This window comes from Branchiostoma belcheri, unplaced genomic scaffold (genome assembly GCF_001625305.1).
Source record: "Branchiostoma belcheri isolate BF01 breed outbred unplaced genomic scaffold, Haploidv18h27 scaffold5, whole genome shotgun sequence".
Lineage (NCBI taxonomy): Eukaryota > Metazoa > Chordata > Leptocardii > Amphioxiformes > Branchiostomatidae > Branchiostoma > Branchiostoma belcheri.
Window position 1 is genome coordinate 977,173 of NW_017804131.1, and position 15,831 is coordinate 993,003.

Consider the following 15,831-nt stretch of genomic DNA (forward strand, 5'->3'; position numbering starts at 1 on the left):
ATAAATTTTATCTATCCTATAGTGAAACATAATTGTGTAAGGTAGCGAAAGGAATACCAAAACGTTGACAGGTAAATATGCTGTCATTGTGTAAAATAATATAAAGAACTTTAACTGTTGATTAAACAGCCTCTTCTGAGTGTAAGACTCAATTCCGAACACGTGCGTCATCACACGCGTCCTTGGACAGAATATTACAGTATCTGCTTCCGATAAACATTCATTTTCGGCTTGCAATATTTTGTGTATAGCCGAGATATTAGGTGATACATTCTGTACAAAATTAGTCCCTAACAATCTCCACAGATCCCGGAGCTTTGTCTAGTTATGTAGAGACTTGACTCTGGTACCTGTGATACCAGCTAATTGTCTGAGTGCCATCTGTAATGGGTTCAATGAACCCAAACCAGTTCCGGCACCTCCCGCTACTTCAATGACCCCTAAACCCACTACTTCAGTGGCGCCACTATCATTTTTGCGCTTTACCGAAGAAGTGTAGAAGTAATCCTCGTCATAACTTATCTGTATTTAGTTTGGATGGTTTACTAGTTTAGAAATAAAAGCTAGGACATACAGACATGGCTGTCTTTGACTCACGAATATTTCATCGTAGCCCTCCGTTACATGGAATATTATCCATGCCGTATCTGCTATCAAAAGGGGGCAACTGCAATGCAAAAATCAATACTTGTGGGTTGAAAAATTTCAAATAAACGGCATTGAGTATCACCTATTCATGCCGGGTGCTCCCATTGGGAGTGCACCCCGCGGTCGACGAACATTCAAGGACAGGAGCTGTCAAGATAAGGTTCGGCTGAGGAGCGTTCCATGTCAGAGTTTCTGGGGGACCTAGACACGTGTTTCGTCACTGTCGCCATTTCTTATCACCGTTTAGATACCGCCTTTTGCTTATTGCTAAGCAAAATCAAAATAGACAAGCCTTCGTATGGTTTGAAGAGTACAGGCAATGCCATTCTATACATCAGCGATTAACAATACGTCTTGCAGAGGTCCAGGGGACTTCTATATATAATTCAACTACAATTAATGACGGTGTCAAAGAACCATCACAGTGCCAAGCGTACGCAGTCGTAATCCCTCAGTCTCACGAGACTACTGTCGCCTTGCACTGTATGTTTTACCTTGACTGGCAGACAGGTAAAATGGTGATTATGTCATGTTGTATTTCAGGAAAAAGAAGATGGCATGGTGATGAAATGAACCACGGTGCCAAAGAACCATCACAGTGCCAAGCGTACGCAGTCGGAATCCCCTAGTCTCGCGAGACTACTGTCGCCTTGCACACTGTATGATGTTTTACCTTGTCTGACAGACAAGGTAAACGTTGATTATATAATGTTGAATTCCAAGAAAAAGAAGATGTCATGGTGATGAAATGAACCCCGAAATTCCTGTCACGTCGATGAAAAAGACTTCAAAACCCCCGCCGTGGAATCATTGTAAGTAATTGGTACTCAAAGATTTCTGCTGCAAAGCGACCCCTCTAATGCTTCTCTCTTGGTCACAGCAGTGTTGATTTCATTCCAAAAACCTGTCAAAACTTAATGATTTACTTGAAGAACAATTTGAATAAACGTAATATTGTAAACATTGATGTATGTACAGACTCACAGCTGTCCATTGACATTGCTATGTTTGTCATTCAATAAAGATTATTATCATATGTGCCATTGACTTATTCTGGTCAGTGGTCAGTGACAGTGTGTTGTTTGTTGCTAGTGCACATTGTTGGCCAGAGGCGACGAAATAACGTGAAAATTTTAAAGGTTTAAAACGCATGCGACCTACCAGCCTCCTTGACGCCAGCTAAATTGAGCAAATCCCCCAGTTGTTCCTGTGGAGAACAATACTTACAGTTGCTGCCAGTCCCCATACACACAGCCGTACGTATCCACGCAAAGTTTGGGCACTATTGAAAACTTTCCCAAGACGAACCTCCATATAATGACAATAAAACAGAAGTCCTATTTTAACACCTCATTAATTCTCCATATCTCGCCTCCCGGGCGCGGAAGTAATGTCTTTCGGGTAAAAGGGGGGCCGTCTGCCGATCACGTTCGAGTGGACCGGGCTCCAATAAACGTAAATTTCCGTGAGTTTCAGGAGACACTCGGCACGCAGTAATGGGAAAATGGCAATAATGTAAAAATGAATAGATCAAATCAGCTCCGCTGTGACCTCTGTGGATGCCTGCTGTGCGACCAGCCCCACCGGCCGTATGCACGGCCCTCTACTTACACGTAAATCATCGGTAAAGCTGCAGATGAATAGGATTAGGTCCCGCCATGTCGTGCCCAACAGCCATGGTTCAGATGTTAGTAGCGGTATTCATGGCGGAGGCAAAGCTCTGGGATAAACTTTACATTTCCCTCATGCCATTTACACCATACATTGTTACGATTTCTGCGAGTTTGTGCAATTCAGCTACAGATAATGTTTCTGAATGTTTCAAGCAGTGACAATAATCTTAGATAATGTAGTTCACATGGTGTTTTTCCAGCACATTGCCTAGGAAAATATCAGAAACCGTGTTTTTATGATTTTGACCCGAACCCCTATACACTTCTTGCTATTCTTCATTGTATTAAAGAGAATGTCTATGTGATGTTATAGGGTTGTCAGAGACGTGCAGAATTTTACGGCATATGCAAGTTTGAACTTTAAATGGGTGTGGTAAAGCATTCACCTGTGAACAAACTTCTTTACAGATGCTTTTAGGATGTTATTGTGGAGAATAACAGCTTTTGTTACTCTGATCCCCTCAGTATTGAGCTCAGATGATGTACATATGGCTTTGAAATAACCATGTCCCTAATGGTCCCATTAAGTGTACTTGTGCCGGCTAGAAATACCCCAACGTGCCATTGTCACATTCATTAGATATGCCTTAGCTTCATATTAATTGTACCCGGGCCTATTCAGGCGTATGAGTTATCGTATCAACCAAGGATAAGGAATTCATCAGCTCCAATGGAAAGTTTTTTATGCATGCGATGTAGTTAAAATGTAAGTTCTCTTCGTGCTATCTTAGTTACTTTCGAGAAATTGAATGTACCATGATGCCTAGTACGAGTAACGATAACTGATCTAAAAGACCACAACTGAGAACTGCCTCTGACTATTCAACCTGATCCATTTTAGATATAGGATTTACAGATTAAGATTCATAAGAGACCAGTGTTGACAAAAGGCAACCAAATACAGGTTATTTGTCTGATTTACGTTAAATCTCCTCCCTTATCTAAAAGGCTATATTATTCATCTCGCATACTCAGAAACGTCGGAAAATACATGCTAAATATAAAGATGCATGGCCGCGCAGTGACTGTACTCGTAGTCATCTCAAATCTAATCTATCCAATCAGCAGTCATAAACCTGAAGAAGTTAAAACTCCGGGCCTGTCTCCGTGGCTGCAGAGGCGCCTTGGAAAGTGGTGAGGTATGGAGTCTATCACGTTAATGATCCGTGCACATTGGGAGGAAATAGTGTGTGATTTTTCTCCAACTCCGCCGAGCCACGTCTGCCGCCCATCTCCTTACTGCTGACGCCGGTCCAAGATGAAGGATGCATTGCCATGAGTATGATGCCCAAAGTTCGGGCCATGATTCTAGACTGAAAGTTTTGCATCAACGCTAACAGATCGTTGCTGCTGAATCGTGGATGGGTATCTAAGTGAAGTGAACTACATTTACTTAGTGCTTCAGTATGCTTGGCTTTGGTAAAATCCATCGTTGTTCAAACTGTAAAAGACTAGACCAGCTGCAACGGAAAACATCAGGCAACACTATAGCTAGAACACAGTCAGTAATAAACCAGCGCCATGCACATCCCCCACTGAGCATTAATTACACGTGTAAAAATGTGCATCGTTTCTGCAGAGCAGACAGGCATGGCTAATTTACACAGATGTGTTTCCAAAACTAATATACCTCAAATTTGCAGCTTATTCATTTCCGATAACGAGCGCGATCATTCACGATGGCGACAGTAGCGGGTGATGTACGATCTGCCTCACGCACCGTGACTATCAGCTGTCACAGAGGGTTAAGTACTGAAACTCGTTTTCTTAAACTTAAAACATGCACACCTCACTGTTCATTGAGTAGTTCTAGACAATATGTTGATATTTATCGTTGCTAACGCTAATTATCAAGGACTTTGCACGTACGTATGCAGACGCTCCATAGGATAAGAAATCTGCAGCCTTGTACATCATATAATAACCATTTGTCTGTAACACCTCAAAGTGGGTGGTATTATCATATTTTAATTATTTAAAAACGTCTTTAAAGTCTCGCAACCTATTTTCAGTTCGGAAATGTCTCACTTAATTGACACTTAAAACACTTAATTGTTCATTTTGTTGGCAACATAGGAATCAAAAATAATTTAACATTCCTACATGTTGATGTAAATGGTTCATACATTCAGGCAAAGGGACCTTTACAACTACTTATCTTAAAGTTGTTATCAAAACACTGTCAGTATTGCAGCTATCGTACCCAACAGAATCTACCCAATCTCTTTCTAAAGAGAAATATTTGACCCCGTATGCCTATATCAACGTGAAGAGAACATTCAATGCAGGGAAGCAACATGTGCTCAAGGCATTGCCATGTGTTATTGTGAATCATGTTCTGATAAAAAGGCGACTGCTGCCTTGTACATCATATTCACCATCTGTCTGTAAAGTGAGACCGTTCATATGACAGGAAGACAACAATGACTTTCAGACTAGTGTCTCATGGGGAAGCATGCCTCGGGGCACGGTTGTTTTTCACTTAACCAAATTTAATTCAGTGTCATTTTTGTGTAATCTAAGCAACCTGTTTTCACCATATTTTAGAAATTTTCCCTTGCCCGATTAAAAATAACACCTAGGACATGACCACGCTTTTGAATAGCATGCAAAATACAAGTTCATATCTGGAAGCTATACGGCCATATCTTATGTATGGTGAACGTACACTGTACCCCTAACATTGCAGATGTACGTAGCCAATATGCCGCCTGGTGCTGTCATGTAAGGGAGAAAACGGTCGTAATTGGGAAATTACGGTAACATAAAGCTTGAAAAGGAAGGCGACCTTCAGCTAAGGGCATTAGTCAACACTCGGTACTTCATAAAATGAGATTTACAAGTCAGGCCTGAAGAAAGACAAGATGTTCATCTCACCTTTTCAGCCACGAGTGACTCCACTACTGACTGCTAATTTGATTACTAACGGCGCCTCTGCCTTTCAAGCGGTTTACGAACATAAAAATGCGTCCTGACTTCCCGTCCTAACCAACTGCCTGCTGCCCGGGGGGTTTACCAAGAACAGGGAAGCAGCGCTTTGTGGGCGTCTCTTCCACCAAATTTAAAAGCCTGTCTCTCAGAAGACCAGCTTCTAAGTGAATCGACAGTAAAGAATTCCGTGCAGCATATATCGGCGCGTATCTCTCCCACACAGCTTGGTATGGTTTGGTTAGCGAGAACACATTGTGCTATTTTCCCGTCAGTTTGGCAGGTAACTATGTCAGTAGCTATAGTCACCCCCACGCATCAGACGTAAAAAATATAGATCGATGCAATGATTCAAACTTATTGTCTAGACATCAAACAAGCTGCTGCTGCTACCTTACTCAACTGTAACTAATGTACATTCACCTGCCCTAGTCTCTATGTGCCAATAATGATAGTAACAAAAAGAGAGCATAACCTACGTGCAGCTATGACACATGGACGTTGCTCAGTTTCCGGTCAATGTTATATTCATAGCTTTCACATCTGACTCGACTTAATCCTCCCAAAGTAAATACACTTAAAGCCACGGAAAGAATACATAAGACGTGAAGGCACTCACGCTCACTGCAGCAGCCCACCCGACACACTTGTCCCCGGTCCGGTGTGTTAAGTACGCCGCTCTGCCTGGGAACTCCCCGCTCTGACGCGCCGGCACAAATAACATTCCGCCTATTGATTATCCTCTGTATAATTACTGTCTATCAAAACGCCCCTACTCACCCAGTCCCAGTTGTGATTTGCGAGGGAGAAAATAATAGGAAACTCGCATGTTTCTGTGTGCACTGCGCACTCGTATGTATAACTGATGACTGTCATAAATAAAACACAATTGCATGAAATATAGATGAGCCTCTGCCGAGGAATGACGAACAGCCTGACGTCGGCAGGGGGAACGCTCAAGTTGTAGCGCCGAACCGTGCCGACTCGTTAAGCATTGGTAATGTATTACCACGGGTCCTTGTTAGCAGCACTGTCAATTCCTTGGGCTGATAAGAAAGCTGACTTTTTAAACTTCCAGACTGATAACGCGACCACATGGCTCTCTTGCCATCTAAAGATAGATGGTAGTTTCACACATTAGGGTTGTTTTACTCGTCTTCAAAGCAATATATCAAGAACAACAGCCTAAGGCTGGTACAAAAGGATTTCATCGGCCCACAGGCCACTATATGTCGGCCACACTCTAGCCTGGGCTTAGTCAGCGTCACTGCCACTCAATACAGAGTCGGCCCCATTTTGTGGTAATTGACGCAAGTTCAGCTGCCACATTTAAGGCCTTTTAACTATAATGAAAAGAAAGGGCGCCTCCTGCAATACTATAGAGATAAAGACTCTGCCATAACTTTGGTGACAAACCTGCAAGGCTATAGGGCCGAATTTAGTAGCAACTTCATAGCACTGAGAAAATCAAATATACTAAAAACTGAAGATGACTGCAATGGCCAGTCAATGATGAGAGGTACTTCTAGGGTCCGTAAAGTCAAGTAAAACCATTAGTAGGAAAATGAAAACACACTCCCAAATGCGACCCTACATCGCTTACGACCTAAAACTGTCATGTTGTATAGACAGAATATGACTTGGAAACATAATGTATAAAAATTCACCCGTACCAGAGGAGAGTAACGGGCTGGCTTTATGACCAACGAGGCTTTCAGGACCGCTGTTAGTGGATAATAATAGGGACCTGTGGCAGTAAATATACCGATTCACGTGTACTTACCGACACGATAGCACCACTCGGCGACTTTGGTCTGCTGTCTGCACGTGTTACAGCCCACGCACTGTCACTTAGCAGCTGTTATTTCACGGCAGTAACGTTTATGCCATTCATGCTTATTGCAACCTTTTATATGCAGGCCATATACTGTATAGATGATGGGTTTGAAAAGTCGGTGACCTCCTCCGCAAATAATGAACAGATTGAATGACACGGGTTCTAAACTCCCTGAAGACCCTGTATAATAAAGCCCTGTAAAATGAACATGAAGAAATTATATGCAAGCTTGCGTCATCTTAGACTCTAAGTTAGAGTAGCCTCTATTCATCATTGCTTGTCTGTTTCATATCCTTCATATGAAGAGCCAGTGGGACTGTTCTATCAATCAGTATACTTCAAATAGAAAAATACAGCTGGGCATAAGGTCGTCAGTTCTGCTCTAATGGCTGAAACGGACGGCTTGATTGGCCCCTTTCTGGGTTTAAAACCTCGTAAATAACCTGCACTTCAAAGCCAATTTGCTCCGGTCATATACTCTCCAACCCGTCGGCTAAACATGACGTAGCGTAAATCTTACTCTATAGGCGGAGGAGGAGGAATTTGAAGCGAGCATCCCCATGTACCCATCAGTCTTTCAGGCTTAGTACACACAAATTCAGCAGGTATTCATGGTCTGTCTGTCGTGAATCTTGATAGGGAGTCTCCATAGCTAGTGAAGCAAAAATAGACCTATTATTCTGTCTAGCATGTATAGTCCATTATCTTCCGTATGACATACTATAAATCATCCAAAAGTGGCTCATCGCTGTACTCGCAGAAAGGCCAAGGAGACGTGACACAAGTATCAGTCAACACAGATCGAACGTTAGCAAGAAAACTAATAAATAGCCCTATTTCTATACAGCGGTTCTGAACTAGTGTTGAGATTTGGGGCACGTTTGGTTCTAACATGAGAATACAAGCAGCAACAGAACACAATGAGACCCAGCGGAATACCGCCGTCCCTGGAGTATCAGGGTGCAGTTGAATCGATTGATCTTCAAATTTCTGTGACATTGTCTGTAAGGGTCGCACTAATCAGTATATTGTCTACGAAGTAGGGCAGATCGGTGGCCGGTCACATCGATCACTGTAGTTTGGCCTGTTTAAATTGTCGAGCAGATATCTAAATTTGACTTAGGATCGCCCAGACAGTGGCAAACAACAGTGGCTGAGCCAAACCATTGTAACTTTCGTTCAATATGTGTGTGTGTGTGTGTGTGTGTGTGTGTGTGTGTGTGTGTATTGAATGTATGCACAAACAATGTAATGTCGTATGTTTGACATCTAAATTTGACATAGGATCGCCCGTATAGTAGCCATCAACAGAGGCAAATAAGTGTAGCTATCGTATATCTGGTGTAGTCGGTATAAGAGTACTGAAACAGGCAACACTAGTAATGTCGTGTTTTTGACACCGATACATTTTGCATGTGATGTGTAGAAAGTACAACGTAGAACGAATATCAACTTAAAAAACTCTCATGCAAATCATGATCATGAGCAATGTATTTGCACAGTAACACTAGCAAATTTACTGACGATAGACAAGTAGCCTAAATTAGAGTTTCAGGCTCACAGATATTGAGGTAATGGTAAAACTTAACGTCCGGAGAAGTATCAGGTACATTATAAAGAAAGGTGTAAAGCCGTAAATCATGTTCAACAGCCGGAAAATGAAGTACCTGTGTCAGGGCGTAAATAGGAGCCATAAATCAAATTAAAATCTGGTTCTTTGGGGGTACGTTAATTACGAATTATGATAACTTATCCGCTTGGTTGAACATGCCCTACTTTTTCTCTGTTTCATCCAGGCTTTAGTTACTCCTCCGGCGTGTAATCTTAAATTATCTATACCCTCAAGTCAGACGACGTGACTGCATTACATTGATTCAATCCAAAACCAGTGGACTATGATGTTTTGGGGCATGTGTGTGGCGTGAAACACTATTATCATAAGAAATAGAAACTTGAATTGCACCTAACCGATAATTGTCGACGTGTGCCCTTATTAGATTAGCAGGCAGAACATTTATTCAAGACTTAATGAGTTATAAATCCGTGATTTGCGATTTGTTGATCCCATTTAATGAAAGGAGCATTAAAATATTTCCAAAGCTGTTGTCATTTTCCCTAAAGGCAGAAACAGCCTTTGGATTTACCTCATACGAAGAGATGAGGGCCGAGGGCCTACCGTTTACTGATGTCATCTAATGACCAAAGCAATATCATGACTCTAAAGTTGTCTGATTAAAAGATCAACTGGGCACCGCATCATTATCGTCAGAAAGACGTCAGACGACTACAGCTGCTATCTGACTACATTGTGACCAAATCTTTTTCTCTCACCGATGTATCTAAACGACCATCTGCAAGCACTTGCTCTGGGGAAGAGGCAGTGGATTCAATTAGGACCTGTTTATTCATGTAGGTCATTTTGAGGGAGTGAGTCAAATCTTTTGTGGTGAGTGAGACAAGAGGAAAGGATGGCCGTTTGATCAATAAGACCTAAAAGGGAATTCTTTTGATAAGTACCGGCTTTGTCACTGCCCTTGTGTAACCCACGATGATTGCGATTCGACATATCGAACGGGAGCAGCGAAGGTTAGACCGTGTACACTTTCATTCTTTCCCTTCATCAATTTCTTCAATGAAGTAACCCTCATCTTATGTTTACTTTCAGCTTGTCATGACCTCTCATGGCAGTACACAATCCATCGCCCTGGCACCGTCTTGTTTTCTAGATCTCGTCTTGTATCGAAGATTGTGACAAAATGTGTCCTTCTTCATCAGGAACTGTATCTATTGATCCGTTAACAATACTCACATGGAGTGGTATATTAAAATACGTAACGACATGAAAGACCAATAGATAGAATCTTACGACTAGAATCTGACAGGAATCTAAGAAGAGAGGACGGTACCTTAACACCGGTCTCAACTGATTGATCACTAAAGCACCATCTGATGGATTGTGTGCAAGGAGCCCTGGGAGAATTATCTGTCACCGGCGAAGGTTTGCACGAGTAAACGACTTCGATTGGGACGTTGAGACCTCGTGCTCGTTTGTCATGAAAATACCACTCATCGTTCATCCACTGCTTCCAATAACGTACTCAGGTACGTTTATGACCCAGTAACGACTCAAATATACTGCAGAGCAAGATATCTGAATCACGTACTACAGGGGACTTACGATTATACTATTTGACCGATGTTAGCACCCGTTTAGTACGGTATTTCTGGCCCTTTGTGCTGGTAATGGGGCAATCGCAGTATGATTTACACCCGCAATTTTGTAGTAGTGAAGATTTTAGGTATGAACCCCTCAGGGTGGTTTAAATCCCTCGTATATTTGATGCCATCGATCGTTGTCTCGTCTTTTGAATATATCTGAAATGCAAAACAAAGTTCAGCCACGTGGAGTGAAAATGGATTGGAAAGCAATGGTAAGGCTGCATTTTTGTATACTCTTTATGCAAAGGTTACTGACTATACCATGCAGACGTCTAGCTATATACAGTTGCATCTTTGGCAATATGTTCAACACGTACCCACATGTATGTTAAATAGCCATTCAACATAATTTATGGCATGAAGGCTTGAACCAGCGGTCCAAAATCACAGCCACCCAAGCCATTTCAGTCCAATATACTTCCACAATGGGACAAATGAACAATGTGCTACACGTACAAAACTACCCATACAATGTCTCCAACGGTAGTATGAATTGGTATTAGAATGAAAACAGCTACTGAAGCACGAGTTAAGTTGGAATAAAACATGTCTGTGGAACAATCCATTGGGTTGTCTCCCCTGTTCAACTCCTTCGTGGTGAGGGCCATGAAAGACTTACAAAATCTAGACGAGGGCCTATATTCCATGTCGTAGGAACGCCCGTGCACATCACTATGCATATTATGTACCTCTTTTTTATCATTGTTGAGTCCATTATGTCAGAGGATTTAAGAGGGTTTTAATATTAACATATGGAATGGTTTGCCTCGTCGACGCACTATTACTATATGTTAATTAATCGTCATGTAATGTAATGTAATACAGAATGTTGTTAATTGACAGAATTGTTTTTAATCGATAAACTGTTAAAGCAACACAATTCAGTCGAGTTCAAGACTGCTAAGTTGCTTGAATGAAGTTTGATTTGATTTGAGATATTTACAGCACGTACATGAAAACTTACCCCACCAGATTCCTGGAACAGCCAGGGGACCTTCCCTGCCCGTTCTTTATCACAAGAACGGGGCGCCCGAGATCGATATGAAACCTTGGCCGTACATTAGATTAAATTAGACACATTTAACACTTTACGATGTAGCTCATTGCAGTTTAAGCCTTTCTCTCAAATTTATTGTTGTAGTCAAAATGATAAAGTGTAAAAGAGATGTGAAAGAACATACCGGTATTTTGCATGGTGAGGTGGAGCGCTGTATGTTACACATAGCTTGTGCGCGTTTTTTAAAACACATCGCTCTATCATAATGATTTGAATTGCATGTCATTTCTGACAGTGGTAATGATTAGGCACATTATCTTAATGAACGATCGGATCATCAACGGAAAGGGTCCCTCCCTACTCTTTTTATAAGTGTCGTGGGATCTTCAACGTGCGCAAGGTGTGGGTCTCCTTACACACGGGACGGCCCAACGGCTTTACCTCCTATCAGAGAGGACGTCCCTTTGCGAAGCTAGGCACTAATTTTCATCTGAGTCAGTGAGGAAATACGTATTAGATACCTTTCCCAAGGACACAAAAATTGGATCTACCAGGGATTCGAACCCAGAGCCTTTGGATCCTGAGTCAACACCCCTAACCACGACACCACCTTGCCAAGATGAAAGGTCCCCCATGGTAGATGACGCACCCGGCCACACCTTCTAAAGATAATCGATGCCTGTCTGTTCCAATGTTGGCATGTTAAAGCCTACCAGACGATATCGTATCCATCGTCTTTTGAGAAATGTGACAGACTTACAGATGTTAACGGTTCAGCGTTACAATCAATTTGCTCACTTTGTCATCAGATGTTGTGCTCTGATCAATCAGTTGCCACTGCTGCAGCTGTCAGCAAAGCGCCAACTGGTAAGTTCATGGACAAAATGCCTCCACGCAGACGGTACTAATCAGTCTACTAGTTTTTAAGTCAAACATTGAAAGAATCCTGAACGCATCAGATGTTACAGAATGGCGTAGTCATTTCCCTAGCTGTAACCCGTTGATAAAGTTACAAACTTCATTAGCTGTAACTTGGGGCAATCAAATTATAAAATAGCTAAGCTTGATAAAGTTACGGACTTCATTTAAAGGACTATGTACGTTGCACGTTCTCCCAACCCGTACAATTGAGTAGGACAATTGGAAATGAACACGGAATCAAGTATTTGTTGGAACATCATCTTACAACTTTTTACTCATCAATAGTGGAAAGGAGATAAGGAAAAAGAGAAAAAAATGTTGCAATTCTCTATTATCAACATGTTTATCTGAATGAAGCTTGTTTGTGTTTATAAAGTTGCCTCCATGGCAATGCCACAAGCTTTACTTTCCCGTCCCCGTGCCATCTCTTTGACAAGTTAATGTAATGTACCTGCTGGATGCTTAAGTGTAAAAATGGGTTTGTCAGAACAGAAATAAAATTTTGTGAGACCTTCGCTGTTCGTGGCATCTCTGGACAGAAACGTCCACATGGCTTCTTGGTAGCATAACTTTCATAGTTCAAAATTTTAAATTAAAAACTTTTTCGAGGCCTTGGGGGGAGGTAAAACATGCACGCATAAATGGCCGTTTTTTTAAAGAATTTAAAAGCAAACAGCTATTCATGAGATCTACTTTTCACCGTTATATATGCAGCTTTTCTTGATCTCAGGTGACCACAAAATAACATAAAACAACTTCCGATTAATGAATCAAATCTAAGGGTACATTTATAGCCAATTTCAACGTCTTATTGTTACACCTGCATCGTAATCTCTAACCGAATGCTCTGCAATCCAATCAAATTTAAGTACTGCCTATATGACATACACGGTTTTTAGCCCATCATCTTGACCTTTTGAAATGAACATCGATGTATCTGATAAATAATGAAACTAAACTGTCCACAAAAGCAATTTGATTATCCTGTACCGAACCTTGGCCCAGTTGTGCGCAGTGTGATTGATCAGAAGTTTTATAGGTCAAATCAATAGCATCTTTGATTTGTTTTTTATCAGGCCGGTGATAGACATCTTTGGAGACACGTGGATTAACTTCCCTCACCTTTGTTACTATATTATGAGACGGAACTGGTACAGCACTGTCACCTATGCCCCACGGGGCTGCTTCTAGGTTAAAGATTCACGTAACCGCAAATCTCTGAAAGTTTCGTCTCCACATGAACTCAACTCAACGTTTTTCTTTAGCCAAGTGTAGGTGGTCTTCACTCAATAACCTTTGCTTTTGTCTTCCGTTTGAATCTGTTTGACAGAGATATTTAAAAGTCTGCCAAAGGTATCATTTTATATGATAATTATGAAAATTCGCAAGATGATTCATCGTCAGTTTGCGTATTGATTGGTTTTCTAACTTGCAGGTGAAACACCTGTCATGATCATTTTCAGACGTATATGATAGACAACCCCCCTCGGGTCGTATCATTAGTCGATACGAGCTCAGTATATGGGAAATGAAGGGCTGGAAAACGTTCTTAGTCTTATCTCTGCAAGGCACTCCAGGAACTTTTGCTAGCAACGGAAACTTATAAAATACGTTAGCCCCACTTCCAGGAAAACTGTACTTGATATATCGCCCATGACCATGGAAGTCTTGCCTGATTGAAAAAACGCCAGAATGCTACGATGTGCTCTCAACATACACTCGAGCAAGTGTCATAAGAAAGAACTGTACGTATAGCCAAACTTACGGACAAACTAAGCCAGGATATTACTTGACCTAGTATTAAGGACACCAGCTCAGTTGGGAATGAGGACTAGGAGGCCACCTCTCACATGTGTATGTATGAAAGTGTGAAAAGGGGTTACCGTGAGAGCCATATCGTGACGCCACTGAGTGCAGGTTTTAGGAAACTTGCACTCTACATACGAAAAAGTAAGAAGGAATCTGAACCCTGGGGATAGCTCTTAACTACACTGTAGCTAGAGAGTTGTGCAATAGTATATGTCTACTCATATGAATGATGAAATTCCACTGCTGTACTTCTGGCTTTTCCTGATACATGTAGGCTCTTGGCCGTTTGATCAGCTAAATTGAGGTTGAATCGCCAGGTCAGCACTGCACTCAGTGGAGGCATACCTTTTTAAGAACTTTGCTTTCTTATCAATTCCTGTCCAGGCCCATGAATATGAATTCACTGCCATGAATACCACGTCCAGCTGCAAGGTTGTCACATGGATCTCCATATCAAAGTGTACGTGAGGACGTAAAGCTTCAGTCAGCAAAAACTTTGAGCCAGAAATTCTCAGCGAGCCCCGTGAGCCTCATGCATCTTTTACAGATGCTGATTCTCTTCATTTTAGTTGGTTTATGCCCTGCTGTTATATTTTATAGTTGTAAACATCCTCCTGGCTGGAGGGGAAATATGATGGGACAAGACTGAAATTCGTTAAACTAAGTACAAACTAATGTATAATTTGTAATCTAGAATTCAGTACAATATAAATCAGTGCGATAAAAATGAAGAACGAAGGACTAACAAGGCAATTAGAATGGAAATTATCCTGGAGCATACTAGTACTCTTATATAATTAGGAGAACTGAAGCCTGCATATGTGGACTGTCATAGACCACTTGGAATGTGCGTTTGGAAGTGTCCTGAAAACGCTTGTTCAAAGGGCCATGGGTGTAAAGTAGGATTTGTTATAAATGGGAATGGCAAAGACTATGGATATTTTATCATTCCGATCTTAAGTATGGGAGATAAATTACTGTGATCCATGAGTGTAGCTAGTAATCCAGGATCAGTGAGGCAGAGCTATCCTAACTATTTGGCCGGGGGTATCCAGTGAACGTCAACACTGTATCAAAGCCTCCACCTTTCCGCCCCTAATGCACAGTAACGGTACTCTAAAACCCAAACCGCTGCACAGAACGGGCGAGGGTCACAAATGTAAAGCGTAATTTCGCGCCAACAGGTGTTGTGTTTGAGTGACTTAATCCCCTCCCAACCCACTACAGCCGGGGTAGATTTCTCCCGGGATTTGTTCTACCCGTAGTAAAACCGTCATGTCGCCTGAAAACGAGGGAGATGAGGCAGAAACGTGCAACGACATAACTCAGAACGAGGCTTGTGGGATAAGGGGTCAAGAGGTCACGGCATCCGGGACATTTCGAGAGAAGGGCACGATGGGCCAATTTGCTGCAAAAATCGTGGGACGATATTTCATAACTGGTGCGATGTCACCATTTGCACACAGGATAGGCAGCTCACCAATGCAAGCAACACTTATAAAAAGACTGCTCCTAGACTAGTAACATTGTACAATACTATTTTTTCTCTTCGTGCTAGAGTCTGTGTGGGATTGTGCACATTCAGAAGTTACAGAGAATGCAGCGAGTAGGTAAAATGAGTTTTAGTCTTCAGCCAAACACTTCATCTACTGAATTGTACCGGCATGTTGCTTAGAATGATGTTCCAACTATTGACAAATCACTCAAAAAGTCATGATAGTGTACAAATCCTTTAACAACACGAAGCTGTTGTGTTGTTTTCCATGCCTTTCATGTATCCAGCAATGTTGACATGTCAC

General features: G+C 41.7%; 1 protein-coding gene across 4 annotated transcripts in view; it reads right to left on the reverse strand.

Annotated features, from left to right (window-relative positions):
- LOC109479956 overlaps positions 1 to 15,831 on the reverse strand; it is a 69,480-nt gene that overhangs the window by 12,353 nt on the left and 41,296 nt on the right. Inside the window, exon 1 of one of the 4 annotated variants that reach the window (XM_019782038.1) lies at positions 5,869 to 6,050. The exons of 2 other annotated variants lie outside the window; for them this stretch is intronic. The gene's annotated coding sequence lies outside the window, so the exon portion shown is untranslated. Of the gene's footprint in view, positions 1 to 1,875; positions 1,915 to 5,868; positions 6,051 to 15,831 lie in introns of those variants that run through there. One more of the 4 variants, XM_019782042.1, reaches the window with a different exon arrangement.